This window comes from Sphaerodactylus townsendi, linkage group LG14 (assembly GCF_021028975.2).
Source record: "Sphaerodactylus townsendi isolate TG3544 linkage group LG14, MPM_Stown_v2.3, whole genome shotgun sequence".
In the NCBI taxonomy this organism is placed as follows: Eukaryota; Metazoa; Chordata; class Lepidosauria; order Squamata; family Sphaerodactylidae; genus Sphaerodactylus; species Sphaerodactylus townsendi.
This window is the reverse complement of record NC_059438.1, coordinates 46750268-46767958: the sequence shown is the minus strand read 5'-3', so window position 1 is coordinate 46767958 and position 17691 is coordinate 46750268.

Below are 17691 nucleotides of genomic sequence, written 5' to 3'. Positions count from 1 at the left end.
AATCAGTATATTACTAAAAATTTTAAGTATCCAGTTCAAATAATTTTCTCTCTCAGTTTGACTTCCCATTCGGATCTAGTGACTTCCTATTACCGTCAAGAATTGACCTTATTTGGCTAACCTTTCTTCAAACTCAGATGTAATAAACAAAAGGAGAACCAGTGATTTAATTCTCTTTTTTTCTTTTCCCATCCCAACCTCTTTTGTTTCCTTTTTTGTTTCCACTACTTGTCCATCTATATTTCTCCGTGATATCTCTATACTCATCCTTCAAAGGTTGGGGGGGGGGTTCTGTTCTTATTTCCATCACCGTCTTCTCATCTTTACATTGTCCACCTGGAGTTATTGTCGTTGTTCTCAATACCAATACATCCTCAGTATATGGCTGGAAAGATTTTACATTTCAGTTCTCATACCCCAATATATTTTACCCATCAGTGCCCCTAGATTGTATTGTATCTTTTTCCACCGTAAGGATTTCTAAGTTGGTGTGCTCCTTTGTCCATTAAATATAGCTGACTGACTTTTGTCTTCTTTCCATTCTTCTATGGTGGGAGTTGGTGGTCTGACTTCCAGGGCAAATTTGGCTAGCGTCTATTCAGTGCAAGCGACTAACAAAATGAAAAAAAAGCAAAATGCATCTGTGAATTCATAAAACCATTATCCTTTCTCTTATAAAATTCAGCAAATAATTGTCTGGGTTCTTTCTTAAATTGTTTTCCAATTATTTTTCTGCTTATTATTGTGTGTAACTGACTCAAAAAATCCTTTTTCTCTTACACTTTCATCGCCCACCACATGTGTAGTAAAATGTTCCGTGTTTTGGGTGACATTTCCCAACAATGTGGTGGAGTATAAGCAAGTATTAAATTTCCGCTATTAAGTTACTTGACGGGGTTAAATAAGAGCGATACAAACATTCTTCTAGATTGTGTTCCTGTAGAATCTACATTCAGGGTGTACTTATAGATGTTTCAGTAAAATATCTCTTCCCATTGCTCTAGTGTTATGTTTGAGTTCTGTGCCTTGGGCCCATTTTACCATGGCTTCTGTTTCTACTTCATTTCCAGTTTCCACTGCCTGATCCAACAAGACCTCAGAGTATCTTTACTCTATTGTTTTACTGTTTTTTCTCCTCCTGAAATTATTTTTTATCTTAATTCATTATTTTGTCTCTGCTACATTCCCTCGAGTTCTTACTTCACATCTGCTTCTCTCCAATCCTATTCTTAACTGTTCATATGTGAACCAATGGCATGTGTTTTCTCCTATCTTTATTAAGTTTCTGGGTTTTATTATCCTCCTTCTGGGCCAGAAAACTTACAGGACAAGTATGCACAAGCATGTAGCTTCCCATCCTCCCCCCGTTGAAGCAAAGCAGCCCCCAAAGCAACATCCGAAGCGTCGACATGTAGAATAAATGGTTTGCCTGGGTCTGTGTGCACCAACACCAGTTCTGAGGTGAAGATCCCCTGGAGTGACTGGAACGCCCCCTGGCACTTTGCCATCCTGGCAAGGGGCAACCCCGGCCTGGCCCCACCAGGCCCAGTACCTTTGGTGTGGAGAAGGTCAGTGAGGGGAAGGACTACCCTGTCAAAGTCAGGGATGACGTCCCTGTAGAAGTTCACAAATCTCAAAATGGACTGTAGTTGCCTTCGTGTGTGCAGACCCGGTCAGTTAATAACAGCCTGAACGTTGCTCAGGTCCATCTCAACCCCCCGCTCCAAGATGTGGTAGTCCAAAAAGTCCACTCGTTCCTGGTGGAACTCGCATTTGAAAAGCTTGGCATAGAGTTCGTGTCGTATGAGGCAGTGCAGTATCTCCCGTAGCAGCTTGATGTGCGCCTGGACATTCTCAGAATAGATCAACACATCATCCAAATAAACAACAACTCCCTTAAACAGCAGGACATAGAGGACCTCATTAATGATGTTCATGAACACCCCGGGGGTCCCACTGAGGCTGAATGGCATCACGAGGCACTCGAACTGGCCTAGGGTGGTACTGAAAGCAGTGAGGTGTTCCTTTCCCTCAGCAATGCAGACCCGAAAATACGCCTTTGCACATTCAGTTTGGCGAACACCTTGCCTTTGGAGAGGTGTCCCAACAAGTCTTTGATCAAGGGAAGGGGGTATTTATTGTTCATGGACACTACATTCAGGCCTCTGTAGTCCGTACAGAGGCAAAGGGAGCCATCCTTCTTCTTGCAGAAAAAAACGGGAGCCCCCATGTGAGACTTGGAAGCTCTAATGAAGCCCCTTGCCAAGTTCTTGTTGATGAACTCCCACAGTGCCACCAGTTTGCGGGGGTTCATCTGATACAATTTTCCCTTGGGAAGTCAGGCCCCTGGGGCCAGTTCAATTGAGCAGTCAGTGCTGCGGTGGGGGTGGGCAGGCGGTCTCACTTTCCCTTAGTGAGGTCACAGTAGGGCCCCGGGAGGGCAGAGGGATTAGGTGGTGGCACCTTCAGGGAACCCACCAAAGGCCGATCGCCGTCACTGGAATGGGTCGAGGGAGGAGATGGAGAATCTGGTGGGGCCCCGACAGGAGGGGTGGAGATGCTAATGGCATGTTTCAACCACCTGGTGTCTGGGTCGTGGTGCGCTAACCAGGGCATACCTAGCACTAGGGTGTGGGAATGGGCCAAAATGCCTAAAAATTGTATTTGATATCAAAGATTTGTAAACTTAAAATGGATTTATAAAATCAAAGGTTTGCTCTAAACCACTGTTTAGGTCATGCAGGAAAAAAAAAAGATTAAATCTGTAACATCTTGTCAATAAGGGCCAGTGACAGAAGACATACATTTATGACTTGTTTTTGAGAACTAGCTATATGGGATAGCTACATGAGTAAACAAAGCCATAAAGAAATCAGAGGTTAGAATAGAAATGAATGTGATTAGTTAATTGAAAAAAGTTTTTTTCTATCTATGTTTAATGAACATAGAAATAATAATGAGAGATTCATAGGTACTTGTAATATAATTGTATTAGACTCAAATGGTATAACGGTATAGGAGCAGCAGTGGTGTAGGAGGTTAAGAGCTCGTTTATCTAATCTGGAGGAACCGGGTTTGATTCCCAGCTCTGCCACCTGAGCTGTGGAGGCTTCTCTGGGGAATTCAGATTAGTCTGTACACTCCCACAGACGCCAGCTGGGTGACCTTGGGCTAGTCACAGCTTCTCGGAGCTCTCTCAGCCCCACCTACCTCACAGGGTGTTTGTTGTGAGGGGGGAAGGGCAAGGAGATTGTCAGCCCCTTTGAGTCTCCTGCAGGAGAGAAAGGGGGGATATAAATCCAAACTCTTCTTCTTCTTCCATAATGGTTAAAAATCAGCTTTAAATCTTTTAAAGGGAATAAGATGTGTTTCCCTGGGAATGTCCCACCCTTAGGAATGTATGTAAACCTGTACACCCTGGAGAGATTTCTCTCTTTGGGAGCAAACTTAGAAAAGTAGGAAAAATGGTTATCCTTGAAAACCCGAAAGACAGAAGTCAGTTTTATTGCAGCCCTTTGCATATGGGCAGGAGAGGGATGAACAGAAACAGTCATGAGCAAAAAGGACATGCAGCTTTAATGTGACAATGTTTTAGTCAGAGAAGCAATTTGATTCAAAGGCTGTCTTAATGTGACAAGGAGAAAGAATCAAGCCAATCAGATTTTAAGGTTCATGCAGAAAGCACGTGAAAGGGGAATGATCTTATGGGATACGTTTTCAGGTACGATTATATGACATATGTATTCTATGTATCTATAAAAATAAAGTCTTTATCTGGGCAAAGTGTGACTCTTCTAGAGAGTTACCCTGTGTGTCAGATACCTATTTTGTGCACAGTAAGATTTCTCTTTTGTATGGGGTGGGTGTGCCTGTCTTGAAGAGAACACCCTGGTCAGATGCCTCTGCTGTCCAGTAAAAGTTTTCTTTCTGAGTCTCCAGGAATTTCCTAACCTGGAGTGGATGCACATCTGGCTCCTCAGTTGCCAAACAATGGCAAGAGGGGTTTGTGGAGGTCTGGAACATGCTAGAGTACAGCTTGGGAAGAGAGAAAGGAAGGGTGGGCAAAGCATTAGGAGCAATGTGACTGTGCTCACACAGCCCAGAAAACCCACAACAGCCAGTTGATCCAAGCTGGGAAAGCCTTTGACAATATCTCTGACTGTGTGTCTGTGGGATTATCCTCCACTGAGGCTGTGCCCTAAATCTCCAGGAATTTCCCAACCTGGAGTTGGCAAGGCAAGGAGAAGGCTTTGGCCCTTAATTCTTCCTACTCCTCTTCAAAGTAGCCCTTCAGTAAAGGCAGTCGATGAGAAGGCCCTGAAAGGTCTATTTTGCCAGGCTTGAAAAGTCTAGACTGATACAAGGCTTTCTTTCTTCAGCCCCAAATCAGAGATGGTGCAAAGATAACCATCAGCGCCGTATATCTTCTCTCTAAATACAGTACAATCATAATGCTGCTGTATCTCCAGCCAGATGGGTTCAGAGTGTCAAATGCCCTACTTGCAAGCTTTGTTGATAAATGTAACCACCTTCAAAACTGATCTTTCCTTTGCGTCCTTTGCAGTGTTGCAGGCGTCTACTGACAGTTTTGTTTTGTTTTTTTAAAAAAAGGATGGTGCTGCTGCTTCTCATTCCATTGGCTAGCCATTGTGGTTAAGAGAGAGAAGGCTTCCAGCGCCTCAGGCCTTGACTACAAGATGCAGTCGTCGTTGCCTTGTAAGACCAGATAATTTCATTCTGCTGAAGTCAGCAGACAAGCAAGGTGCGTAACGATCCTCTTTCCCCCTCCAGGGTCTGTACAACAATGACTCCTAGAAAGGATCAAGGGGCCTGGCTTCCACAGGTTTCAAAGGACAGCTTGGAAATCAGTGCACCAGAAGTCCAGAGTCATACAAATGCCTGCTTGAGCTCTAGGAAAGACTGGTCCTTGACATGATTCATTGCTATTTTGAGCCATCGATGCTGAGACTTCACTAAAGTTAGTCAAACTGTTTCTGACTTTCACTGACACTCTGAGGAGATTTTAAAGCCTTAAAAACACAGGATTTAGACACTTAAAGCTGCTGCAGTCCTTGCCTGTTGTTGTCTTTTTTGAATGACAGGCTGGTGCCTTCACAGTCTTTCGCTATCTTTTTGCAAGTTACCCCCAGCCCTGCCCGTCATCGCTGTTTAAGGATCTGCTCTGCCCTCAGAGACTTTGGCTGCACGTCACAGGCAGCTGATCGAGAGTTTAAGGGTTCATGCTTTATTCCTGCTTTTTGTGGAATATATGCTGAATCTGGGAGATCCCTGAAGAGCAAGGAAAAAAGAAATTTCAAGAGAGAAAGGCACAAACCAGGAATCTGAACTTTAAAAAAAACTTAACTAAGGGAAATACATCCTGGAAAGGAAAAAAAGCAGTTTAATCTTTGAAATTACAGCAGATGCTCAGAATATGTGCAAAATATTTCATATCTACCAGACAAGCAACATGTCCACTAGATTATGGGAGTTTGGCCTGCAAGTAGCTCTGCAAAGAGGCTTGGAATTGGAGTAATGCATTGTGGGTGACACATGGATGGGGATGCCTCTTGTCTAGTGAAGAAAGGTCCACTGTGTTTTTTTCCAAGCAGTCTATTACCTTCAGTCTTTCAGCTTTTTGGTGAAGAAAGCAGGCCAATAGTTTCACAGAGGTTTGTTGTGCCACTATAATTAATTTTGAAGGAAACCTCCCCCCGCCTGTAAATTGCACCAGGGACATCCAAAGAAGGTTCTTGAAACCTGGCTGAACCCCTTGATTTGCATAATGGTACTTCAATGTCAACCAGTGGTGGGATCCAAAAATTTTAGTAACAGGTTCCCATGGTGGTGGGATTCAAACTGTGGCATAGCCAATGGGGCTGGGCAGGGCATGACAGGGGCGTGGCCGGGCATTCCTGGGCAGGGCTGTGGCGTTGGACGGCCACTGCGCCCTATGGAAGCGAATGCACGAGGGCTACAGGGCTTCTCAAGCCACGCACGCCAGTGAACCTCCTGCTAGACTGCTTCAAGTTCTGCGCGCTACTGCTGAGAGGAGGGGCGTAACTAAGGCAAAAATCACATGGCAAAATCACCCATTAGTAACCCCCTCTCAGCACACACAAATCATTAGTAACCTACTCTCGGGAACCTGTGAGAACCTGCTGGATCCCACCTCTGATGTCAACCATTTGAATGAGGTAATTAAGGCTGTATCACATGATTATATATTTTGCTGCTGTGCTCTAGCAATCACCTGTAACTGTATGAAACAGTGTGACCCATTAGTGTTATTGTGGCAATGAAATGGGGAAGAGAGAACTTACACCACCCTTAAGTTCCCAGAAGGAACAGTCAGATCAAAATGTGCTAAATAGATCAGAAGAAACAAATGAGCACCAGGTCGTTTCAGTGGGCAGCATGGTACTCATGGACTCCCCATCACGCATCACTCAGATGGCAGCGGAAGCTTTATAACACACCACCCCACCGTCTGGCTGTTTGCCTTCGCCTTCTCTAGGCCATTTTCAATCAGCTCAGTCTGAATGGAGCAGGGAACGCATAAAGGCTTTTATGCAGAATACTGTTTATCTGCCGGATAATCACACTGACACATGGCAAAATGAGTCTTAACACTGACGAAGGCAAATTGATACATATTCAGTTCGAAATGTGTGTATTTAAAAAAAGCAAGTATGTCATAAATAAGACCTGACTAAATCCAAAGGACTTTGAAAAAAGAATGTTGGTAATTATGAACACCTCTATAAATATACAACGTGGTGGAGCCATTTCCAATTTCTGAAATTGCTTGGATTTACGCACAGACTCTGAGGTAATAAATCTGAGGAAATTGCACTGTTGTGGAGTTCTCGGCTTCTGTTTCACTTGGAGTATTCTTTTATGCCCTGTTTATAAAATATTACAGTAACAGAATTTGCATTAATTCAAACAGTTGAAAAAGCTCCAGTTATGGCAGACTTATGTGTTGCTTATAATACCCTTAAATAAAATGATACAATTATAGAACACCATAAAAGGCTCAACACCCGAGGTACAAAATTTATTCCCTTCCCCCTCAAAAAACCCAGCTGCAGACTTGAGAGGACTGAATGGAGTCAAATGACAAAGGTTAAGGTACTAAAACGAAGACAATAAACCCAAGAAGCTAAAATGTAGATGTAATTTCCACATATGGAAAGTTAGGCAGCAATTCTGCTTTAGTGCTGGGATCTTAAACTGCATCCTGTCAAGCCAAGTTATTACTGTATTTCCAGTTCAGCACAACTCACACTGGAAGTTCTCATTGAGACAGAAATCAAACCGAAATGGGAAGATTTATTACATGAAGAACAAACATTGAGAAGAGGCATCTTAGCAAAGATGTGGAGAGGAAGAAGAAAAAAACCATGGACTGGCTGAATGGAGAGAAACAGTTCTCTTTTAAATGTGGAAAGGCTTTTAATGTCTCACCAAAAGATATGGGTCTTGATCAGGGATATCAGCTTCCAGCAGGGACTTGGACATCCTCTGGAATTACTGCTCACCTCCAGACCACAGAATAATTCCTCCAGAGAAAATGGATGTGTTGAAGGGTAGGCTGTATGTAGGGTTACCAACCTCCAGGTAGGGGCTGGAGAGCTCCCAGAATTACAGCTGATCTTACACTACATACATTATTTACTTATTTAAAACATTTATTCCACTTCTCCAGGAGAAAATGGCTGCTTTGAAAGGTAGACTGCATAGCATTATACCATACTAAGGTCTCTCCCCTGCCTAAATTCCAATGTCCCAGTTTCCACCCTGTGCTCTCTAGGAATTTCTAAACCTGGAGTTGGCAGCCTTATCTCTATAGCATTGTGCCCTTCTAAGGCCCCTGTCCTCTCCACGCTTCACCCTCACATCTGTAGGAGTTTCCCAACCTTACTCTGGCAATTCTGCCTTCTCACCTCACCCCCACCAGAGGGGACCTGGCCAATCTTGTCTGATCCAACAATATGCCATAGTTTTGCCAGGCATGCAGAAAGGTGACTATTGCATCATTTGGCTGTTTGGTAAGCAACTCAGAGGCAGCCAATTGAGGTGATAGTCAGTGTTTTAACAGGACTCTGTGCTGGATTGTAAGGACAATATCATAGGGAATATCTCACTCCAGTCTTGGCCCATCTGTTCTGGCTCTCAATTTGCTTCTGGGCACAATTCAAAAGACTGGTATTGACCTTCAAAGCTTGATACATTTTGGGACCACCGTATCTGAAGGATGTACCTTATTAACCTGCCTAACCACTAAGGGCATCTTTGATGGCCTTTTCCAGGTGCCCCCAACTTCTGAGATTCGGTTGATGGCAACCCAGAAGAGGACCTTCTTGCCTCTGGCAAAGCTCTGGAACTCTCTCCCCAAGAAGATTCATCTGCCCCACTCTGTTACCATCTTTTGCCAGCATCTTCTTCCTGCCCCATGTTTTAATTGCTGCTTTTATGTTTTGTAAATATTTTATTCTGTTTTCTAAAAAATCTAGTTACACAGTGGTAAAATTTCATCCTGTACAGCCTAGCTACTTGACACTTTTTACTTGCAAAGAAGTGATGTATTTGCGCCCAGATGTGCAGATGCTTTGTCTGGTGAATAACCACAGGACACGTTCTTGGAATAAATTGGGCTGCAGCCTTTTTATTATTTACAATTAAGGTGGAAGCTGGGCATTCAAGAGGAGCACATCAGTACACCGGCCGGTCAGCACCCCTGGCTGACTCCAGGACCAACCCCAACCCCTATTGGGGAGGTTAGAAAGGTCAGAGCCACTGGGGCACCTGCCCTTTGTGGCCCCCTAACTGCTGGGGTGTCAGGCAAATTCGCAGCGGCATGACCATGAGCCCACCCCACCCCAAGCCTCTTAAGGAGGCCCCCAAACGTGAGCCTGGCCTCCCCACAAGAATGTGCTCCTCTGCCCAAACTGCCCCAGAGCTGACCATTCAGCTCCCGCCACAGCTTCGAAAGCCTTCCAGCCTTCCAGCCATTCCAAGAGGGCCAGCCGTACGGCACTTAGCCAGATGTCCAATCCTTGTTCGGAAAGGTCAGAGAGGACTGTGATTGGCCCAAGATCACCCAGTAGGTTTCATGTGTAGAAGTGGGGAAACAAATCCAGTTCACCAGATAAGAGTCTGCCACTCTGGTGGAGGACTGCGGAATCAAACCCAGTTCTCCGGATTAGAGTCCACCCCTCTTAATCATTACACCATGCTAGCCACATGCCTCTGTCTTACTTGAAACTATAAAGCAGAATTTTATAGGAGGACATTTTTATAAAGGTAACAGAGCGATCATTAAATGGTTTGGGAAAGTGCTTTTATAATGGGAATTGGGTTGTAGATTTTACCACTATGTATAGCATGTATAAGCTGTTTGCTGTATGTACTACCCATCTCTCACTGCACTGTTTTCTACTTATCTAATAACCATTTTCTGCATTGACTTATCATGTTTTCTTCTTTATGCTTTGTCTCAGATTTCTGTCATCCTAGTCCTATTACAGTGCTTATTTTATGCCTCATTCTACTGATTGAATCAATTTACACTGTGTGATCTACCTTGAGTCTCAAGGAGAAAGCTAGAGTATAAATAAAGTGCCCAGGTAGGAGGTGTGGCTTCAGCCAAAACTACTTTCTTGTCGTAATTTGCTTCCTTGAATGAAGTCTGAGCAAGTACTCTGGCAAATGAACCATATCTCGTAGCTCAGAGATAGCTAACTGATGGGTCCTGTTGGCCAAATCTAATCCAGATAATTTTATGTGACCTTTGGCAACTTTCCAGATGAACTCTGTAGGCTAGATCCAGCCCAAATTACATTCCTGCCACACCAGTCTTGCTTCTTTTCCATGTGCTTTGATTCCCTCTTGATGTATTTTTATTTTACTTATTTAAAACGTTCACGGGCTGCCTTTTTACCTTGCAAAACTCAAGGCAGTTTGCAATGTAAATAAAACAAGGATTATTTTTTCAAAACCCTTAAAAAACACCACACTGCTGTATGAACCAGGGAAACATGCAGTATCCATGATGAGAAAAGACATGGCATGATGCCCTCTTCCATGATCATGTGTCTCCAGATCAGAATGAAACACCAGACTTCATTTTGTGAGTTAGGCCCCTTCCGCTTGCAGGCGTAATAATGGTGGCTTGTAGAGACCCGGCAAAAGCGCTTGTCCCCAGGGGAGCTGTTCGTGACAGGGGTGCAGCTGCTTTACCCGGCAGCCATGCTGCCGAGCTATAGCGAAGCTGGAGCTGTTGCTTCCAACCTCACTTGCCCAGTGAGGTTTTTGGAAAAAGGCGGCTCGGAACCGCTGCCATGCGAACGGCAGCGGCTCCGCGGTGGCTTCCCTCCCCCCATGTCCAGGCGTCCTACCTGTCCTGCAGCCCTCCAGCACGTTGCTGAGGCCTGGGGACATGCCCCCTCTGCCCTGCAACTCTGGAGCGGTCGCGCAGGGCAGGGGCGCGTGTCCCCTGGCCTCAGCGACGTGCCAGAGGGCCACAGGCCTTGCGGAAGGGGCCTTAGAATTCCAATGTAATTCTTGCACTTTGCTCTTGATTCCAGCAAGTACATGCCTTTTCACACTCACCTAGGATTAATAGCATTACAAATGAATTTCCATTGTCAAAAGCAGGGGTCCCCAAACTTTTTAAACAGGGGGCCAGTTCACTGTCCCTCAGACTGTTGGAGGGCCGGACTAAAAAAAACTATGAACAAATTCCTATGCACAAATGATTGTAAAATGTTTGATTTCACCTTTCAGCCTTTCTGTCATGGTCTATTTTTAGAACAGTGACCAAAGTATGTCAAGTACAGGGTGGGCTCCAAATATTGTTGGGGAGGCTGTGGAATACCTTCCCCTGTAAAAAAAAAAGCAGAACTTTCCCAATGAAACATTCCATCTAACCCAGGATCAGGTATCTTCCTGGGTTCTTTCTTCCCTAGCAGCCAGCGATCGATTCGCCAGCCTGGCTGATGCCAATGGGAGTGAGGCGGAACAGAAAGCCTGAGAGCAACACATGGAGTAGCTGAGAGGGAAGGGCGGAGCAGGCGCTGCCACATGTAAGGTTTCCAACTCTGGGTCAGAAAATTCATGGAGATTTGGGGGTGCCATCATGTAACTGCAATCAACAGCCGTTGGGGCCAGTTCCTCCTCTCCCTCGAGCCCCCACTGCACATGAATGGAGCCATCGCTGCCATGCCTGGCGGGCCGGATAAATGCCTTCAGGGGGCCACATTTGGCCCCCGGGCCGTAGTTTGGGGACCCCTGGTCAAAAGAGATTATCATGTTGATAACATTCTGGCTTAGTTTCCCTGGCCAGATTCTGTTAAGGTTGTAGAAACACAACCAAGAGTTGAATGAAAGGCTGCCTAGATGAAGAGGTTTCACTGTGATTCCTGCCTCTGCTTTTGACTTATTTTTTTTCTTTGTCATCCTCAGGGTTTTGCAGGATTGTCACAGTAATATACAGTCACTTCAAGACTTACAGGCACACTACATTAGAAGCACATAAACTCATCAGGTTAAAAATTAAACAGCCACCACTGCCACACCTGTCAGAGAAGGCGAAACACCTTTGAGTTCTGCCGTAATTCCACTTGATGTCATCAGTGCAGCAACAAGGTGAGTCTCTGCATTGGATACAAAACAAAAACTAATTTAGAACAAAACAAACCTGTTCTCATGAACTCAAATTTAATTCTGTGCAGGCAGAATGACAACACAATACAAGGTTGGCTAGACGAATCAAAACAATAGTTTTAGCCTCAATAGCTGAACCTTTGCAGGGCTGAATCAGAGACTGTAATAGGGAAGCAGAGGAGTAGCTTGAGTTGAGAACGTTTTTCTTCTGTTTTTATTTTATACTTTGCTGGTAGATAAAGTATTTCTGCAACAGGACAGGATTGTTCACACATGCACATCAACTTGGCTGCTCACCTGAGAGAATTCTGCTGGCAGAAAAGACACCTGCAGACTCCAAGCCAGTCTTCTTGGGACTACTACATTCATGGTATTTTTACATGGTCACCAAAGATGTTATCCCAATAGACACGTGAATGTGAGAAAAGTATACTTCATTACAGATATACTTGTTGGAGAGCTGCTCTTGGCTGAAGCTCCATCTTGAGTGTCCTATCAGGTTTGCCTCTGCAATCTGGGTGTTGGCCTACAGTGGCCGAGAGTTGAATTTGTGGGAGAAGACCGCAATTCAAATGATGTGGGGAGATATGAAATTTGGATCTGTGATGGGCCATTTAAGAAAAGTCTTAAAGTTTATTCAAGGACAACTACAGTCTAGAGAATTCAAAGATAGAAGGCGAGAACTGCACACAGGCAACCTTATTTTATAGTTACATTGGCATAAGATTTGCCTCTGGAGTGGTACAACTTACTTTGTAGCTTGTTTTCCTGTTACACCTTCTACAGAGTGTTTGTTGTGAGGGGGGAAGGGCAAGGAGATTGTAAGCCCCTTTGAGTCTCCTATAGGAGAGAAAGGGGGGATATAAATCCAAACTCCTCCTCCTCCTCCTCCTCCTCCTCCTCCTCCTCCTCCTCCTCCTCCTCCTCCTCCTCCTCCTCCTCCTCCTCCTCCTCCTCTTCTTCTTCTTCTTCTTCTTCTTCTTCTTCTTCTTCTTCTTCTTCTTCTTCTTCTTCTTCTTCTTCTTCTTCTTCTTCTTCTTCTTCTTCTACTACTACTACTACTACTACTACTACTACATACCTTGCATGTCTAGAAAATGGGCATGGAAAGAGCTGGAGGTGTGATTTTTACTATTCAAATGAGAGGTCCTCCCCTTGACCTTCACCCTAAGCCTTATGTTTAATATACGTTGTGGTGTAATAAGCAGGGGCGGAGCAAGGGGGAACTGTGTCCGGGGCACGTTTGTGCCCTGCACCCCTGCCACAGTGCCCCTCACCCCGCCCGACCTCAGAATGCCTCTCCATGCCCCCGCCATGCCAAGCCACGCCCACACCCCAGGGCATGCCCAGGGCATCGCGCCCCCCGCCCCAGGGCATGCCCAGGGCATCGCGCCCCCTCCCCATGGGCACGACGCCACTGGCAATAAGCACTGTTAGACCATAGCACCTGTTACTTAGTAAAAACCCCAAGTGTGCAGACCCGTTCAAAGCCCACTTATGTATTTGTTCAAAGCTTCTTGTATTTGTCTTCTACGTGCAAAAGGTGTCTCCTCTTTGTAAAGTCTCTTCTTGTGAAAACTGTACTTTTTGCAAAGCCACAGAAAACAATGCATTATCTACAGCTGAATTCGGTAAATTTCTATACCATCACAGCTACAGCCCTGCACATACCTGTACCTGTCGCACACCTACACATGGTGTTGGCTGCAATGGACAGGCTGCAGCCATTTTAGTCATGCGCTACCCCCATGGTTGAGGCCAGAGCAGATCCTGGAGGCAGCCAATACAAGTTTAAAGGGTAATACATTGCCTGCACATTCACAGACAACACATTTTTTTAAAAAAATGAGGGATTTTAACCCCCTTTTTTACTTTTCAGATTTTTCTGCAAATCTGAAGATAGTTTGATGAAAAATCTCCATAGCATCAGTGTGGCTCTGATGCATGGATTTAGATATCTGTAGTCTGGGAAAAAAGGAAATTAAGAAAAAGATATCTAGTATAGAACCATGTGGGGATTTCACGACATATGGCGGGGTCTGGCAGATACCCTTAGTACAAGTGTCTACCTCAAGCACTGCAAAAAGGTTGGCTTGTATCTAATGAAGCATTTCCCCAGTGGAAGAATGCCCACTCATGGAGCACAACATTCCCATCTCCTGCCTCCAACTGTGGAAGCACTCTAGTGGGTCCAAACGATATAATCTTAATAACTGTCCTCATGGCCAGTACTGTGGCCTCCATATTACAGAGACTGGGTGATAGTGGGTTGCCTTTGACCCCCACAAACCAAACTTCACCAAACCTGGGTGGTATCATCAGGGGAGTCTCCTACTGATACCACCCAGGTTTGGTGAAGTTTGGTCCAGGGGGTCCGAAGCTATGTACTCCCAAAGGGCGTGCCCCATCCCCCATTGTTTCCAATGGGAGATAATAGGAAATGGGGGCTACACATTTGAGGGTCCATAACTTTGGCCCCCATGAACCAAACTTCACCAAACCTGGGTGGTATCATCAGGAGTGTCTCCTAAGGATACTCTGAAAGTTTGGTGCTGCTGGCTTAACAATTGCACTCCTGACAGCAAGCACACACACACACACACCAAGTGGCAGGCGTAGATGTCTTCACTTGAAACATGCTGCAGTGAGAATGTTGGAACCTGGATGAAAAGGTGCCGATTCTTTTGAAACTTGGTTGTATCTAGATTAAATTTTCAGTGGGAATTTGGCCTGAGAGCAAAATTAAGAGTGATTGCAGGCTTTTTTGGAGAGGAGAGAACGGCACAAAGTGAACAAGGCACAAATAAACCCACATCCCAAAGTAGTAAAAGGCTCATTCCGCACATACAGAATAATGCACTTTCAAACTGCTTTCAATGCTCTTTGAAGCTGTGCGGAATGGCAAAATCCACTTGCAAACAGTTGTGAAAGAGGTTTGAAAACTCATTATTTTGCATGTGCGGAAGGGGCCAAAGCCTATAAATACAGCCTTCTGCCTTCTCCAGAAAACTGAAGAGAAGCCTAAATAAGCTTTAATCTGCTTTCTAGACAGATCAGTGCCCATCCTGTCACAAATGACATGGAACCTCAGGGTTTGGAAGTTGTTTGTCGTTCTTCAGGTGCCCTTCCATGGAGGTTGCCAACATCACTTATCAGTCTTCGTGATCAACAGTATGCTGTTCCATCGCTTTGAGGTTGAGGCCCGGGTAACACAGCTGCACTGAGAATAAAAGTAACCTTTAAAAGCATCTGACTGGCTTCTATTGGAAGCAGTGCAGGGCACCACAGGGATAGGGCTGCCAGTTCCAAGTTGGGGACAGTGCTTGAGGAGGGCAGAGTTTGGGGTTGGGAGGGATTTAATGGGGTATAATGCTGTAAAGAGATCACCACCCTAAGGCACCACTCATACAGGCAACCTAGTGCAGAGAGCAAGTGGGCACACACCTGTAGCTCTTCAGGAGACCCTGTCAGGCTTATTCTAGCTGCCATCTCTGAGGGAATATTGATAGCTCTGTGAGAGGATTTTACTTTTCCCACCAAAAACTGATTGCTCTTGTCATTTAAAAAAACCTTCTTGAGGCTTATTAACAAGCAAAGAAAGATGGAACGTTTCAGTATCCTACTCCTTCCATTAAAGAGGAGGCATACTGGATTGGGTTGCCCGGTTCTCACTTATCTTAGTGTTGGGGTATTGTCTGTGTGGTGGGCAGCCACTTGGTTGAGGACTTTTAGATTCTGGCTGCAAATTCACTTTCACTCAGACTGTAATTCCCTGGTCCACCATCTGCTCTCTGACACCCATTCCAACCCCTGGTTTTATTTATTTTATTTATTTATTTTATTAAACTTTTATACCGCCCCATCCCCGAAGGGCTCTGGGCGGTGGACAACATATAAAATACAATATAAAATGATAACATATAAAAGCAGCGATAAAATTTCCAAGTCTTAGTCCAATTTTAAAAATTCAAAAATTTGAATTTAAATTTAAGTGTGAGGTGGCGTCCAGCAATCCAATAACATAAAGTCCCTCCCTCCCCACGAAAAAGTTGAAGAAAAAATGGCCTCTATTGGACTGTCAGTGGATTCACTTTGCCCTTTGTCCCATTCAGAAGCTTATAGGAAATTAAAAAGTCAACTATTGGATAGAGAGTTCTCTACCCTAATCACCGCAGCCAAGAAAACGTGCTCCCCCCTGTATTTTTCTCTCCCATTTGAACGGGGCCACTTGGCACACTACCTGTATTGCTTAATAAACCCTGCTCAGAGGAGAGCCATAATGCTCGCCAGGGTTAATGTTATGCCTTCTGCCTTGTTACATGGCAGATTTAATAAGCAAGAAAAGGCTAAAAGATTGTGCCCATGTAATGATGGCTCAGTTGAATCTCTGGCCCACCAATTACTACACTGTCTCAGATTCTGTCTCAGATTCTTCTCAGCAGTTGAGAAGACTTGGCCAGGAAGAGCAGAGTGACCTGCTGGTGTTCATTTTGGAGGGCTTTTCTCAAAGCCACAGCTTTTAAAACAGTGTATTTTAACAGGGGTTTTCTCTTTTTCTCCTTGTAAGGCTCCTGTGAGCTAAGGCTAATTTAATTTTTGTGTGTGTTTTTTTTTTAAATTAATAAGGACATATTTGACAGATAGTACGTGCAGATAGCTCCAGGGGGGGGGGCAGTGACTAAAAGCTTAATATTTAAATATATAAACAAATCAGATATGAAGGCAGAAAGCCAGCAGGGGAATGGGGGCTTTCCAGTGTTTTGCACTGAGTGTCACATGTATGACTATCTGCCACTAGGACAGAAGTCGTGGATGTGCCCTCGCTGCAATGAGCTCCTGGCACCTGAACGTATGCTCTCTTGAAGCCGCTGTGGCAGACCTGGAGAAGCTGAAAGAGGCAGAGAGGGTGACAGACGAGGCTTTCAGGGACCTAACAGCCGGGTCCCACTCCCAAGGTGACATCTCTTCAGATGTCATGGAGAATGAAGGTCTTGGGGACGGAGGGTGCTAGTTCGAGGTGGGGAAGATGCTCCTAGATGGGATCCTCCCTAACTGGTGATCAGCTATCCTCTCAGACTGAGGATACCCCTGAGGTGGGGGCCCCTCAGTGGGTGATTCGATCATTAGAAATGTAGAGAGTTGGGTTCAGGAGAGGCTGATGACCGCGATGGTGACTTGCCTGTCTAAAAGCGGTTAAGCCATGGGATGTCACTGTCTAGATAGGCTTTTAGACAGTGCCAGTGGAGTCAGGCAGTTGTGGTCCACATTGGCACCAACCCACATTGGGAAATGTAGCCGAGGTTCTCGAAGCTAAATTTAGGCTGCTAGGAAACAGGTTGAAGTCCAGGACCTCCAAGGTGGCATTCCTCAGAAATGCTACCTCGGCCTCCACACACAGGGCTTGTGCTAGGCAAGAGGAGATACAGGGTCTCAACGCGTGGGATGAGAAGGTGGTGTAAGGCAGGAGGGTTTCAGGATTTGTCAGGAACTGGGGAACCTTTTGGGACAAGGCAGGCCGGGTACAAACGGGACGGGCTTCATCTTAACCAAAGAGGAACCAGGCTGCTGGCTCAACATTAAAAAAAAGGTGGCAGAACAGCTTTTAAACTGATCACTGGGAAAGCCAACAGGAGCTGGAGGTGGGGACTTCGTCTGAATACAGTATCTATGGGGATGCAGACAGAGGGTGGTTTTCTAAATCAACCACATATGCTTAGGAACATAGCAATGTGCATGTGACAAGGGATAGTCTTGAGGGTAAAGCACATAAATCCCAGCTTAAGGACAGAGACAGGGTATACAGGTGTCTCTATGCTAATAGTAGCTATCTGACCTAAAATGGGGAGCTAGAGTACAGAGTTTTGAAGGAGGACTTTGATATAGTGGGCATTACAGAGACATGGTGGAATGAGGAGAACCAGTGGGATGCTGTTATACCAGGCAACAGGCAGGCCTCATAGGAAGGATAGGATAGGGCTTATTGGGGTGGGAGTTGCCCTTTACATCAAAGAGAGAGCATAG